This window comes from Squalius cephalus (genome assembly GCF_949319135.1).
Source record: "Squalius cephalus genome assembly, chromosome: 16".
NCBI classification, from domain to species: Eukaryota; Metazoa; Chordata; class Actinopteri; order Cypriniformes; family Leuciscidae; genus Squalius; species Squalius cephalus.
In genome coordinates this window covers 8,735,433-8,751,503 of record NC_137137.1, presented here as the reverse complement: position 1 = coordinate 8,751,503, position 16,071 = coordinate 8,735,433, and the positions used below count along the sequence as shown (strand labels likewise).

The 16,071-nt window shown below is 38.4% G+C and overlaps 1 protein-coding gene across 1 annotated transcript in view; it reads left to right on the top strand.

The window, feature by feature from the left end:
* The window catches only part of agbl4 (AGBL carboxypeptidase 4), a 334,149-nt gene that overhangs the window by 203,450 nt on the left and 114,628 nt on the right, over positions 1-16,071 (top strand). The gene's annotated exons all lie outside the window — the stretch shown is intronic.

The following is a 16,071-nucleotide window of genomic DNA, read 5'->3' as shown; positions in this document are numbered from 1 at the left end:
GGTTAGAGGCTGGAGTGATGTATGTATGTGCTGATGGCGCACCAGTTGTGAAGGCACCTCTGTCCTCCTCTAATATGATTTGTCCAGCTATTGATACTCCTGAGCCCTTACCCCCCTCCCCTTTCCCTTTCCCAATCTCCACACTAACACAATTAGCATCTCTTCAATAATGTTCAGCATTTCATTTTTCGGCTTTAATTAACAAATTCAATTTGCTCAAACCGCTGTGAAAACAAATTAAAAAGCATGCAGAATTAAGGCGCACAGCTCTCTGGATGCAGTTAAGGTGATTACAGATGCGTCAAATTACGGCTTTCTTGTTGGATTTGTGCGGGTGGGGGGAGGCGAGCGTGTCGTGTGTGTCTGCATACATGTAAAGTGAGATCAGTAGTGAGGGCTGGTGCGGGGGGAAATCAAGCCGTGTCTTTTACAGCTGATCATTATATCACTGTATTCTCAGTAGTATGTATCTTTAGACGCTCTAAAAACTAATTTTCACTCTTTTCAGGCTTTGATAGAAATCTCTGTTGGTGTGAATCTGTCTCTTCCAAGGTTGCAAAACATCCATTGCATTCTATGGCTCTTGCTCTCTTTCTCTAACACTCTGGTTACACTTTCACATTCATAACATATTGTTGAACCATTTAAATTAAGAAAATACTGTGCACATATGCCAGTTTTGTTAATGGTGTGGCTGGATATGTTGGTTTGTTTTTGTTTTTTAAAGCGTTTTTATTTAAAGCTTTATGTTAAAAACGGATCTGTGATCATAGATCTATTGTTGTCATACGGTAACACTTTTTATCAGTAGGCAGAGTGAGGAATGGTTTCCCTCAGCACTAGGCCTTGAATGTGTGAAGGATCAAATGAAGTGCTACTGAAAGAAGCTTCAGGAAACTCGTGAAATTTCTCAAGAGCATGAATTACTTTACTCTTTTTTTAGTACATGGCCTTGTATTATGGAACAGGTAGGGTTTTTCTGACTTGTTTGAAAAGTAGGCCACCTTTTAAGGATATTAGCATCATGTAAATGTAAAAGGAAAGCACTTTTTAAACCAAAAGCATAATTTCACCTCTAAGTCGGAGTCATCAGAGTCCTCTTGCTTCCCACAGAAATGCTTAACAGTGTTTTCAAGCCTTGCTGTTTTGTTCAGTATTGAAGTGTGCTCGCTGACCTAAGGATGGATATGTTTCCACTCCAAATGCAGCATGAGTGCTCAAGGCTTCAGTGTGTATGTTTCACATAATGGTTTGATAATGGTTTGATAGGCTGAGCTAACCAAGTCATGGTACATCTGTGGTTAAAACTGAAGTAATGTTATCTATTTTTACAAGTGATTCTAGTGAAATTATGATTCCCATGGCAATTATTGGCACATATTTTGCAATATATAATGCAGTTTTAATACGGTTATAATATGAAAAATAACGTTGAAAATGTACTTATTGATTCTTTGATATATTCTATTCAAAATGATTTGTTGTAGCTTTGTGAAGAAAACTTAATGTAAAACATAATTAATTTATGTTAAATATTATGTATTAAATATATATAAATCATTTCTAAAAAAGGAAATTTCACCTTTTAGGCCAATAAAAATCATCAGGCCAGTACAAATCTGAATTATTGAGCCCTGAGCTGTTAACTGAGTTTTCTTTCAACAATCACTAATATTCTGAATGGATTTTAGTTATGAAATAAAACTTTTTTATTCTTGATGAAAATGTGTTTTGTTTTGATAGGACAAACCAAAGACATCTCAGTGTTGTCAAAATGAAATATCACTTCATTTTATTCCTGTATGTATGCAATCAGTACACGTATAAAGCATAATTTTGTGGCCACTGAAATTTTATTCTGTTTTATGGCTTTATTATTATCTTGTTAATCAAGAGTCATTTCTCTCTTTGTGCGTGTGTGTGTGTGTGTGTGTGAGAGTTTGTGTGTGCGTGCATTATAATCCAGGTATTAAAAAGTCTGTATCAGTCTAACAGCATCTGTTGCTCTGTCGCGTTGCCTTATCAGTTTTTACCGCATTACGTTTACATGGAACATATAGGCTGTCATTTTCCATCTTATCTCTCGCAGCAGAGGACACAAAATTCAACTTTTCAGCTTTCTTTCTTTTCCATCTCAATGCACGTTGAAGCCCAGTGGTTTTGCATTATCCAGAGATACAGCAGATGTCATTCATATTGGTATTAAACATGAAATAGGTCACCCTTTTCTACTTCGTTTAAAAGAAAACCTTATCTAATGAATGACTGACATGCCTTTGGGTTGTGAAAATCTTTTATGAAACCAAATCGGCTTCATAGATGTCCAAAAATCCGTGATTTTGCCCTTACAGTGTCTTTAGCTGCAGTTAGCATTCCTCTAGAACACGGCACCATGTTTAACTTGCTTTAGTCGGTGAGATGTTCTGAATGCCAGCGGGACAGATTGATAACTCAGACAAATCCTGTCACCATAAATCCAAAACATTTTCCGCCTTTAGTCACAGTTGTCAGGGATAATGATGTCCTACAATGCTTTCTCCTTTTCTGTGGCTTTAAAATGCCATTTAGAGAGAGAAATAGTCATTCAGACGCCCGTGAGCTCTGGCCAGAGCGGCTCCTTTAATCTCCGCAACACACACGGATATGTGTGAATGCCATTCAAACATCACATTTCTCCATGAGTTAGCTGCAGGATGATGCATTATAATTAGTGCATTGGTTTCTTCGAAGTTCTTGTTTCAGTGTCTAATGCCTGGGTCTGGACATGTAGGGGCGAGCAAGTGGGGACAGAATTTATATTTTTGAGTGAACTATCCCTTAAAATCAGATTTGCCCCTATTTACATAGGCTCAGTTTTCTTTCAGGTCAACTACTGTCATGGCAGTTTAAATAGAATCTTGCTGAGCAAGTTCATTTGAGTTAGTTAAACAGTCAATGTGCTTTTAAGGAGCTACTGAATAAGTAACGCATTTGGTTAAGTGATGCAGATTTTTCACGGGAGCTCCATCGCCCCCTTTTGAGCTTTTAAGTGTGTAGGCCAATCTTTCACATCTGCATTTGCGTACCTGCATAAAGCATGTTTATATTTTTATTGTGCATGTTTTATCACTGCATTCTACTCTGACAATAATATTTATCTTTACAATCTTTCAAGTAGATAATGCATTTCTGTGCCTTGGAAGGATATATATTTTTTTTTTTTTTTTTTTAAGCTGGTAACCAAGACCACAGAGATGGTGAAAATAATATTAGCCAATCCAGTACAATCAAATCAAATCTTGACTGATAAAAGTCTCTGTATCTCTGCCAGTAAATATTCTTTTGTAAATGGAAATGCGTCATTGTATGGACTTTAAATGTGTGCAAAAACTGTTTGAGGTTGCCATTTAAAATGCATGAATGTATAGCAGGACAAATTCTAACTATAATAGTCTCACATAGATCTGTCTGCTATATTCTCAAATATTCTCAAATATTCTGAGCTCTGATCAGATGATTTCTGTTTTCGCACCATTGTCATTTATTTGTATTTTTTTTGTTAATTAAAAAACACTTTTTTATTATTGAGAGGAATACATGCAGTAATTACATATTCATCTAAACGTTGCTCTCAGCAGTGTAGGCGGCGTCTGGATGTTCGTTAACAATATATCACTGCAGAGATATTTCAAACTTCTTTTTACCCTTAAGTGAAGAACACCTTGAATCACATTCAGTCTCTTGTGCGTTACGGAGTGTGGGCACAAGTGTGAGCACAAGCAAAAGTTGCTGGCTGCAGTTCACTTAACGGACACCGCTAATAACAAGGGTTTCTGAATTTTGCATATAGCCCCTTATTTTAAACATTTGCTTCTTTTGAAATGCTCAAACAGTATTTGATGTCACTCTAGGAGGTTTTCTCTGAATGCTTTTTAAGATTTGTGTCTCTTTTCTCTTCAAAACATGAATTAAGTAGCACCTTACTGAATCCCTCAGAACTAATCAGTCACCGTAAGTTTGTACCCTAGAAGACCATCAGATGTGCACCAGAGCAGGTGTGGTTGGTCTGGATGCTTTTCTCTGTTGATTTTTGAAAGATTTGTAGTAATCAGATTAGAAAGTGTGGCTGTCTACGTGTCTAATTCTCTGATGGGTCACCCTGAAGAGGTCAATGTAGTCGCTGCATTTAATTGACAATGGTGGGCTATAAATTAAGAAAAATGTCAATGAAAAACATATTTCACTTGACAATTTTACCTAATTTTTGTGTCTACTACTGTATGTGTTTAAATGAGCTTCTACCTGTGTATAGCATCCAGATCACTCACTTATGTGATTCTATCTTGATAAGGATGATGCCTTAGAAGGTAGATGCCTGTGTAGGTAGTAGACAGCAAGGCAAGTTTTGGATCAGAGCCGGTGTTTCTCCTCCTCTGTCTGGCACATACAATAGGTGCTCTACTAAATCCAATTTCCCCCAAATGACTTTTCAGTCAGCGAAAACTGGCGATAATGTAGTAACCGATGTACTCCAACAGATTATCCTAGCTGCTCAAAACCAATTTAGTTAGATCAGTTTCTTTTGTTAATCAGAGTTATGAATCATAAAGCTTTTTGATCAATCATTTTTTCATTCTAATGCTGTTGGCACAACAGGGCTTCCATCATCTGGTATCATAGCAACAGATGCATCAGAAAGGTGCTTTTATCTGAAGCGCAACAAAAGAGACTTTCGAAGGCAAAAATTACAGCACACACGTTCCGCGGATGTCTCAGGAGGGTCAACGTAACTTTCAGCCTTTTTAGATAATTTCCTAAGTACAAAATGAACCTTCTCATGAGCCGAGGTTATGACATGTGATTTTGAAATTGTCCCACAGCACTCCCCATAGCAGTGTGTTGTGTTGGGCAGGATTACACAACAGAGCGTGTCTCTCCTCTCAGAGCCAGCGGGAGGTCATTGATCTCTCTCTGTAAATATCAGTTCATGCGTGTCGCCCATGCGGCTCCTCATCTAGAGGGGTTTGTTGTTGGGGTCTAGGGATGAGAGAGGACGGTAGGGTTGGAGTTCACATGGGCATCCTGCATGTTTTAGATGTGCCTGATATTTTCATGTATTCTAACATCCTTAAAGCCTTAAAGACAACACTGCTGGAAGAGAATACTCGTTTACAGGCTCATCCAAACCAAACTGGACTGGTGTAACGACGTTTCATAACAAAATGCCAATGCTGTTTGTAAAATACACCAATTTATGACAAAATTCAATATGGCAGAAATTGATATCCAAAACATTGGATATCATTTGATTCTGTATGCCCCCAAAAATAAAAAGAGACCATTTACAACAGACTATTCAGAAGTTATTCACAAAATAACTAGTATATATGATATCCAATGCTTCTATAACGGCCATATTGAATTTTAAATTGGTGTATTTTACATGTGCATTGGCACATTGTTATGAAACTTGTTATCTGTATGTTATATTTGAATGATTAAAATAGACGATGGTCTAAAAATATATATATTAGACTCAATTTTAATGCAAATGCTGAATTTTCAGCATCATTACTCCAGTCTTCAGTGTCACATGATCCTTCAGAAATCATTTTAATATGCTGATTTGGTGCTCAAGAAACATTTCTTATAATTATCAACATTGAAAACAGTTGTATTTGTGGAAACTGTGATACTTTTTTCAGGATCCTTTGATGAAAAAGAACAGCAAACAAAAAAATAACAGCATTTATTTGAAATATAAATCTTTTGTAACATTATAAATGTGTTTGCTGTCACTTTTCATGCATCCTTGCTGAGTAAAAGTATACATTTATTTAAAGATTCTTACTGACCCCAAACTTTTCAATGGTAGTGTAGATCCACATTCAGTAATCATTCAAATTAAACTAGACACAAACAGTCAATATTTAATGCACTAGTTTTATTTGTCACAACAAAAGCTGCTACAAACAAGAATTTTGCTGCTAAGTTGCCAAGGTAACAGTGGGAGTAATGTATGTCTTTTGCCACTAGCTTATTGTACCAAACAGCCCATATTAGATGATAAAACCCTGTACACTTTAGAGTGCTCAAGAGTTCTGCCCAGAGCAGGTAACAGTAATGGTCACTTGTATCAAGAATATTATTGATTTGATTGACATCTTTTTTTGCAGAGCTGCTTTGTAGATGAAATTAACTAATTTAATTATTGATGAACTTTACAACGTAACTTCATCAACACTGAACTGACTTCAGCTGAACAGCCGAAATGCATCATTTTCCTGTTATCACTGTAAAGCTGCTTTGAAACAATCATCAGTATTGTATAAAGCACTATATAAATAAAGGTGACTTGACTATGCAGGCCCAACTAAACACACCATATACAGACAGAAACTCCTGACATCACTGCACAGATTGATATCAGCCCCCTCTTGCAGCTATAAATCCAATTATAGCTTCAGAAATGATTATACTGTTATTTTTTTACCAACCACCCATTCTCTCTCTTCATCTATCTGTCCATCCTCTCATCCTCTATCTCTTCTCCAGCCTCTATTCACACTTAACTCACTTCAATGCTCCATTTATCACACAACAGAACATCCCGCAGGGAATGAATTGTCTTCAGAGGGTCCGGCCCAAGACGCTCCACTCCTTAAAGAGCATGGTTTTGTCTTCTCTTATTCCCATATGATGTCATATCTGCCTTGCATTAATCTCATTTGTTACATGCTAGGTGCAAGGATCAATTCAGATCTGCTCTTTTAGGATTTAGACATGTTTTCTTGCACTTCTCAACTGACATGCATACTTCAGTACAGTTGGGTAGGAGCAGGAGAGAGAGAGAGAGTGAAAGAGTTTGATCTTGTGGCCTTTAAAGGGTTAGTTCATCCAAAAATGAAAATTCTGTCATTAATCACTCACCCTCATGTCGCTCCAAACCCGTAAGACACTTGTTCATCCATTAGCAGCTGCACACTTACCACTTTGACGCTTCAAAAGTTCATAAAGAGATATTAAAACTAATCCATATGAATTGAGCGGTTTAATCCAGTTTTTCTGAAGAGACATGATTGCTTTATATGATGAACAGATTGAAGTTAGGCTTTTATATTCACATATAAACATTCATAAACGCACAGTTGTGGTAAACGGAAGCTCAAGCATGTTCGCTTGATGTGCGAGAAACAATGAGGTTCATTCTCGTGTGTTACGCAGCACGTTTGAGCTTCAGCAAGAGCCAATGAGGTTCATTCTCGTGTTATGCAGCACGTTTGAGCTTCAGCAAGAACCAATGAGGTTAATTCTCGTGTTATGCAGCACGTTTGAGCTTCAGCAAGAACCAATGAGGTTAATTCTCGTGTTATGCAGCACGTTTGAGCTTCAGCAAGAACCAATGAGGTTCATTCTCGTGTTATGCAGCACGTTTGAGCTTCAGCAAGAGCCAATGAGGTTCATTCTCGTGTTATGCAGCACGTTTGAGCTTCAGCAAGAGCCAATGAGGTTCATTCTCGTGTTATGCAGCACGTTTGAGCTTCAGCAAGAACCAATGAGGTTCATTCTCGTGTTACGCAGCACGTTTGAGCTTTCACAAGAACCAATGAGGTTCATTCTCGTGTGTTATGCAGCACGTTTGAGCTTCAGCAAGAACCAATGAGGTTCATTCTCATGTTATGCAGCACGTTTGAGCTTCAGCAAGAACTAATGAGGTTCATTCTCGTGTTACGCAGCACGTTTAAGCTTCAGCAAGAACCAATGAGGTTCATTCTCGTGTTATGCAGCACGTTTGAGCTTTCACAAGAACCAATGAGGTTCATTCTCGTGTTACGCAGCACGTTTGAGCTTCAGCAAGAACCAATGAGGTTCATTCTCATGTTATGCAGCACGTTTGAGCTTCAGCAAGAACCAATGAGGTTCATTCTCGTGTTACGCAGCACGTTTGAGTTTCAGCAAGAACCAATGAGGTTCATTCTCGTGTTATGCAGCACGTTTGAGCTTCAGCAAGAACCAATGAGGTTCATTCTCGTGTTATGCAGCACGTTTAAGCTTCAGCAAGAACCAATGAGGTTCATTCTCGTGTTATGCAGCACGTTTGAGCTTCAGCAAGAACCAATGAGGTTCATTCTCGTGTTATGCAGCACGTTTGAGCTTCAGCAAGAACCAATGAGGTTCATTCTCGTGTTATGCAGCACGTTTGAGCTTCAGCAAGAGCCAATGAGGTTCATTCTCGTGTTATGCAGCACGTTTGAGCTTCAGCAAGAGCCAATGAGGTTCATTCTCGTGTTATGCAGCACGTTTGAGCTTCAGCAAGAACCAATGAGGTTCATTCTCGTGTTACGCAGCACGTTTGAGCTTTCACAAGAACCAATGAGGTTCATTCTCGTGTTACGCAGCACGTTTGAGCTTCAGCAAGAACCAATGAGGTTCATTCTCGTGTGTTATGCAGCACGTTTGAGCTTCAGCAAGAACCAATGAGGTTCATTCTCATGTTATGCAGCACGTTTGAGCTTCAGCAAGAACTAATGAGGTTCATTCTCGTGTTACGCAGCACGTTTAAGCTTCAGCAAGAACCAATGAGGTTCATTCTCGTGTTATGCAGCACGTTTGAGCTTTCACAAGAACCAATGAGGTTCATTCTCGTGTTACGCAGCACGTTTGAGCTTCAGCAAGAACCAATGAGGTTCATTCTCATGTTATGCAGCACGTTTGAGCTTCAGCAAGAACCAATGAGGTTCATTCTCGTGTTACGCAGCACGTTTGAGTTTCAGCAAGAACCAATGAGGTTCATTCTCGTGTTATGCAGCACGTTTGAGCTTCAGCAAGAACCAATGAGGTTCATTCTCGTGTTATGCAGCACGTTTAAGCTTCAGCAAGAACCAATGAGGTTCATTCTCGTGTTATGCAGCACGTTTGAGCTTCAGCAAGAACCAATGAGGTTCATTCTCGTGTTATGCAGCACGTTTGAGCTTCAGCAAGAACCAATGAGGTTCATTCTCGTGTTATGCAGCACGTTTGAGCTTCAGCAAGAACCAATGAGGTTCATTCTTGTGTTATGCAGCACGTTTGAGTTTCAGCAAGAACCAATGAGGTTCATTCTCGTGTTATGCAGCACGTTTGAGCTTCAGCAAGAACTAATGAGGTTCATTCTCGTGTTACGCAGCACGTTTAAGCTTCAGCAAGAACCAATGAGGTTCATTCTCGTGTTATGCAGCACGTTTGAGCTTTCACAAGAACCAATGAGGTTCATTCTCGTGTTATGCAGCACGTTTGAGCTTCATGAGGTTCATTCTCGCGTGTTATGCAGCACGTTTGAGCTTCAGCAAGAACCAATGAGGTTCATTCTCGTGTGTTACGCAGCACGTTTGAGCTTCAGCAAGAACCAATGAGGTTCATTCTCGTGTGTTATGCAGCATGTTTGAGCTTCAGCAAGAAACAATGAGGTTCATTCTCGTGTGTTACACAGCACATCCGAGCTTCTGCAAGAACCAGTGAGGTTCATTCTCGTGTTATGCAGCACGTTTGAGCTTCAGCAAGAAACAATGAGGTTCATTCTCATGTTATGCAGCACGTTTGAGCTTCAGCAAGAACCAATGAGGTTCATTCTCGTGTTATGCAGCACGTTTGAGCTTCAGCAAGAACCAATGAGGTTCATTCTCGTGTTATGCAGCACGTTTGAGCTTCAGCAAGAAACAATGAGGTTCATTCTCATGTTATGCAGCACGTTTGAGCTTCAGCAAGAACCAATGAGGTTCATTCTCGTGTGTTACGCAGCACGTTTGAGCTTCAACAAGAACCAATGAGGTTCATTCTCGTGTTATGCAGCACGTTTGAGCTTCAGCAAGAACCAATGAGGTTCATTCTCGTGTTATGCAGCACGTTTGAGCTTCAGCAAGAAACAATGAGGTTCATTCTCGTGTGTTACACAGCACATCCGAGCTTCCGCAATAACCAGTGAGGTTCATTCTCGTGTGTTACACAGCACATCCGAGCTTCCGCAAGAACCAGTGAGGTTCATTCTCGTGTGTTACGCAGCACATTCGAGCTTCCGCAAGAACCAGTGAGGTTTGTTCTCGTACGTCAATTAAGTTCGGTTGAGCTTCTGTTTATGTTTGCTGATCAATGTTTAAATGTGAATAACAACCTAAATTCAATCTGTTCAGTGTCAAAGAGGTAGTTGCGTAGCTGCCAATGGAGGGACAGAAAGCTCTCAGATGTCATCAAAAAAACTGAATTTGTGTTCCAAAGATGAACGAAAGTCTTACAGGTTTGGAAAGACATGAGGGTGAGTAATTAATGACAGAATTTTCATTTTGTGGGTGAACTAACCCTTTAAGGGCGATCTTTCAGAGGCAGGACCTGATAGAGCATGGGAGTGCATGATGGAGAGGAGTCTTTACCGCCAGCAAGAGCTGCCCTTCTAATTGGCCTTTATAAATATTTAATGGCATCAAGATGAAATTCAATCATGGCTTTTAAGTGCTGAATAGGTTGAATGCAGAGTTAACTGTGGGGTGATTAGATTTCTCTGGTCTGGGCTGCAGTCCTTCTGCAGGTGGGCAAGTCTAAGGGGAGCAGGCGCTGTCCTAAGAAATTAATCTTTTATTTGTTGTGGTGTATTTTTAAAACCAAGGTTCTCCTGGTCACGCGATAGAGTAACCCCAGCAGACCGTCCTGACGCTCTTCTCCACAGCTGATCCAGCTGTCCATTTGCTTCCCTCTGTAATGGCAAAATAAGGATGCTTTTGTGAAATAAAACATGCTTTAATTAGTGCTTGGCAAATGTATTTTATATACCATAAATGAATGCAACTGATATTGCTTTTTCAGTAATTAATTCTGATATCTTGATACTGGATATCCAATCACCAATATATGCTGCTACCTTTTAGTTTCTTCTAATGTCAACAAAATAATAATATATTTTTTTAATTTACTGTATATTTATTTATACACATTGCCACTCTATATTATATTAAATTATATTATATTATATTATATTATATTATATTATATTATATTATATTATATTATATTATATTATATTATATTATATTATATTATATTATATTTGTTAGAATAAAGTTACATTTCAAGGATATGTAACTAACATAGAGTGAGGTGTGAGTGAGGTGAACTAAAATACATGTTTATAATGTTTGTAAATATTTAGTTTCATTTACCGATTATCTGTTTGTTTGTTTTTCTCACAATGATGTAATTTTTACCGCTCTATTATTAGTTGATATTATAATTGGCCATATATATGTAATTGGCCTAATGAAGAGTTTGAAATGCATTGTATCTGTTGCTTTTAATTTCTGCCACACAATGAGGTGTTTTACATGACAAAGCAACCCATATTCAGAGCATGATGAAGAGTGTTACAGTGAATCTGACAGTAAGTGCTCAGTGAAGAGAGAGACCCAGGGGAAGATGACCTCATCCTGAGCTCATCCCTTAGATCTGTGCTATAAAAGAGGGAAGCGTTTTCCCAGAGGGGAGATAGGTGAACCGAACACTAGATGGAAGCGAGAGAGTAGAGAAGTGTGTTTGTATATGTGTGTTTTTGGTCGCCGATGACTCACCTACACAGGACTGTTTCCCTCTCTAAGATGAGGTGAGTCAGTTTGTTGACTCACTCGCATTTCTCTCTTTTTCCTCTTCTTTTCCTCTTTATGGGAAGGTTGGCGTCAGACAGAGGGGTCCTTGGGGGATTGATGCCAATGACTCTGACTCCTGCTACTGGGACTATGGCAGATGGTTTAAATAGTCCAGCGTTAATCTGCCTTACCTCATCACCACTGGGCTGTGTGTGTGTTCATAGAGGGAGGGGTGTCCGCTGGGGTCCATAATTCATGACATATTCCCACCATCAGCTAGTTTATGGCACAGAACGAGTTTATCCCTGAGTAAACGTATAATGTCTGCCTCCTTTTTCCTTAAATTGCTAATATAACTTTCTCTTTACTGTGTATCTGATATTTTGAGTCAAATAATTTAGCCTGCAGTCGCCATATATATTTTTTAATGAAATGTTAAGATGGGGGAGCTCAGGTTAATCTCATTATATTGACCTTACATGCATCTGAAATGAGACTCAAATTTGTGGGTGTATTTTTCTATAACAGCCCCCACCCATGATAATCATCTGCAAATAAGAAGAGTAAATTCAGGGGGAAATAGTGAAAATGGGTTTTCAGGGAGGCTGTGCATGAATATTTAATTCTGTTATAAGATGAAAGGTCCAGTAAATGAATGATTTTTTTTTTTTTTTTTTTGGTCTGTCTGGTGGCCAGCCCTCTTAATTGCAGTTGTGCAGTTTTGCACCTTGCAAAGATTAAGACTCTTTTGAAAAGGTGCGGATGCTCCTGATAAGATTAATGACATTTTAAGAGGAAAGTTTGGAATGTCTGGCCTATTTGCAGTTTTGGACCAAATATAGGTCAAGCGAGGGAGGAAAAGTTTCAGTATGAGTTTAGTTAAAACTTTGTGCAATAAAAAAATAAAAGTAAAAAACATTATTTTCTTTTATATATATATATATATATATATGATGGCATAGCTTTATATGCAAACTTCTGAAGTCTCTTTAGGTAAATGTGTGTGCGTGTGTATTCTGAGAGTTCTTGGTTATGGCTCTGGTAATTGGACAGGGTGCGTTGGGTTTTTTGACATAGGGTGAAGGGCTCTCACCCCAGCATCTGTTGAGGTGAGCCGGCCTCCCATGTGTCACAGCCCCGATCTGCCAGATCTCTGACTTTCGGCACCAGTTGCCATCTCTCTCCTATCTCGTTCACCTGTGGCTGTGTCTTCTGGTGTTAAAATAGAATAGATACTGTGTTCCATTCAGAATATTAAACGCCTTTTGACTCCAGTGAGGCCCGGGACACCCACTATGTGCTCCTATGCAGACTGCCACTGTTCTGAGGGGGATTCCTTGGCACTCTTTGATAAAGATTAATACAATCCTATTTTCATGCCTAGGATTGCCTCTAATGTGATTCTCTCTCTGTCTCTGTCTTTCCTTTTCCCCTGTTCCTGGAAAACACTAAATACCTTATCCATGCAGACAGTGTCTCTTGTTCCGCTTATATGTTAGAGTAACCTTTGTAATCTGAAGAAAATATCAGTTGATGTGCACCTATGGCCCTGTGGACTTTAGAAAAACTAAATGTTTAAATCTACAGCAACAATATGGATCCTGGTGCTTAATTGGATCAATTGTGTTGCTTACGTGAAGGCTTTTCGTTCCGATTGAGCTATCAGGTGGATTATTAACAGATTACTGCATGTAAACGTAGCTACTTTGAGGTAAAGAGAGTTTTGAGTATCTCATCTCCATTTTCCATAGATTTATTGAAAGAAAGCAGGACTTAGCTGTCAAAAATGTCGTCACAAGATTAAAGCTTGAGAGAATGCACTACATGTAGCTGTAACTGACAGAATTCAGTCAGGAAGTACAAGGCCAAAAGTGATATCAGGCTCATGTCAATGGACAGACAGACGCATTGCAGCAGCCACTGGCTTTTTCCACTTGTCGTTTCTGTCTTAAATGCTGGATCTGTACCAACAAGGCCAAGCAAAACTAACAAAGGTCAGATCAAAGGAATGGAGCAACTGGCCTTTTTCAGAGTCTCTAATTGGCGTAGAAGAAAGGAAGCTCTCAGCGGATTTGAACTGTCAATGGGAGAATTCACATAAAATGAATTGTGTCCGGTGATAGAGCTATGTATGCTCATGTTGTTTAAGTGCCTGGTTCATTTTGACGCAAATCATCTCCTTTAAATGAAATGCCTTTTACCGCCTTATTTCCATGTGGTAATAGTGCAAGACCAATACCAAATAATTAGACTATTCTTGTCTCGAGCTCTGGGGAAAGGGGGATTGTAGAGGGGCTGCTCTCTGTCATGGATCGCTTCATAAAGACTTACATTAGCTGTGTTCTAAAAACAAGTGAGCTGCCTACTTAGAAAGCATTAAGGCATCATAGACCTTGTAAGATACCATATTTTGGATACCAAATTCTGAAGAAACAACGTATAAATCCAAGATGGCAGCCAGTCCTGAGAAATATTGTCAGTAATTATTTGTCATATATTTCATTCAATAATGTTCATTTTTATTTAAAAAGTTAAAAAAAGTTTAAATCTGACCATTTAATCTGACTAAATTATATTTGTGTGTGCACTGTATATCCTCATCCTTACTATTGCAGAATTAGCTTAAAAACCAAGTAACATCAAACTGTATCATTTGTAAATGCTGTGCGCTTTGTGAGAGTAGTGCTATTTGTGTGGTGGTTTCATTTCACTTAGGATGCAGCCTATGTAGGCAGTAGACAACATGGTTTTGAAGTAGTGATATTGACTCTCTGATCCCATGGCTCTGATATGTAAATGTATGCACATATATTGCAAGTCAACTAGTCTTTAAAATGCAAAACAAACCTTTGTATTGAAATGATCTTTAATATTATTGCATGTTTTAATGTAATGCACTGCATCTCTATCAGTACTTTCCCTGTTAGGATCAGCTTAGAAAACGAAGAGGTTGTATTGTATGTGTCTCTTTCACCAGCAGGGGGCGATCTGAAAAATAAAACAAGAGACATAATTTCAAGAGTTTGTCAAAACAAAATAGTTTTCACCTAATCTTTTTAATGCCAACTGCTATTATATTACACTGTATACACTTAAAAGCGTTTTAAGTGTAGAAGAAGATGCTCGGTGAGAGTTATCACCTATGAGTCATGACTCATATCTTCCAATTACTGCATAAACACCACATTAACACATACTTTTTTGACAGGTGCCAACATATTTTATGCATGTATTATACTGTTTTTATTATTTTTATCAGATAGAAAATACTCATCATGGACAAGTCAGGTGGCCCCAATAAAAGACATTTTGCTAAACACATACTGTATTGCTAACAAGCATAGTGAATAACACAACACATTCCACACACATTACATACACACAGTGATTGTTCATTAAAATTGATCAAGAACTCTCTTTTCATATTTTAGGACTTTGCTTCCATTCTTAGAGAGCCACAAATTTTTTTTACATTTTATGAATTCAAAACCAAGTTAAAGCCCTTTGGCTTCAATGGATTATTGCTAATCGTCAGGAAATGATCAGATATTTAAAAGCAGAGCTGTGTGTGTGTGTGTTTGTGTGTGTTAGTGTGTGTGAATGATATCAGTGTATGCTCTCTGCTCTACTATGTGTGTAGTGGCTCTTATGTAGAAGGACCTGCAGTACTGTTACCACAAGAGTGTTAAAGTACGGCTCTTGAGCTGCCTGTCCTCACAGTATGTGTGTTATGTGTGTCCGCCTCACACTGCAGCGCGTTGAGGACGCCATCAGTCTTTGATTGGGCACTTATCGATCTGAGAGTGTGACCTGTGTGGATTGCTGTAGCCTCTGCCACGCCCTCTCTCCAGGAAACGACCCGCATCTACTACAGCACATGAATACATAACTCGCAAATCGCAATGGATTATGAACACAAACACACACACCCTACATAAAGCTATTTTGCTAGCAGAGCAAGAAGTGGATTGAAGTACAAGTACCCAAATAGGCCAACAAACAGAAAGATGTATACATTATAAAAAAAAATTTTTTTTATATATATATATATACCTGTGTTTGTGAAGATATATAAAGATGTATATAAAACATATAGATATATGTCTATATATATTATTTTTTTATTCTTTATATAATACTTATGTAATATAATCTTCCGGAAGGTTTTTCTTTTTTTCTCCATAAGGTTTTTAATAAAAACTAAATATTCATCCAATGAAGGCAAATGACAGTCAGTTAAAAATGATGGTAGCCTACATTATAAAACTACTAGCTTATAGCCATTGATTCTAAAAGTGTAAAAATTACAGCAACAAAATTTAGCAAAAAAAAGATACTTATAGTTTCAGAATATACGCCATCTCCACTACACCATTCGTAATGCTTTTTGGGAGTGGAAGGTCACTTTTGGCTCAATTGACATTTCCATGGTATACAAAACGTCTGATTGACGGATCACTCTTGATGATTATGGGTTATATAATTC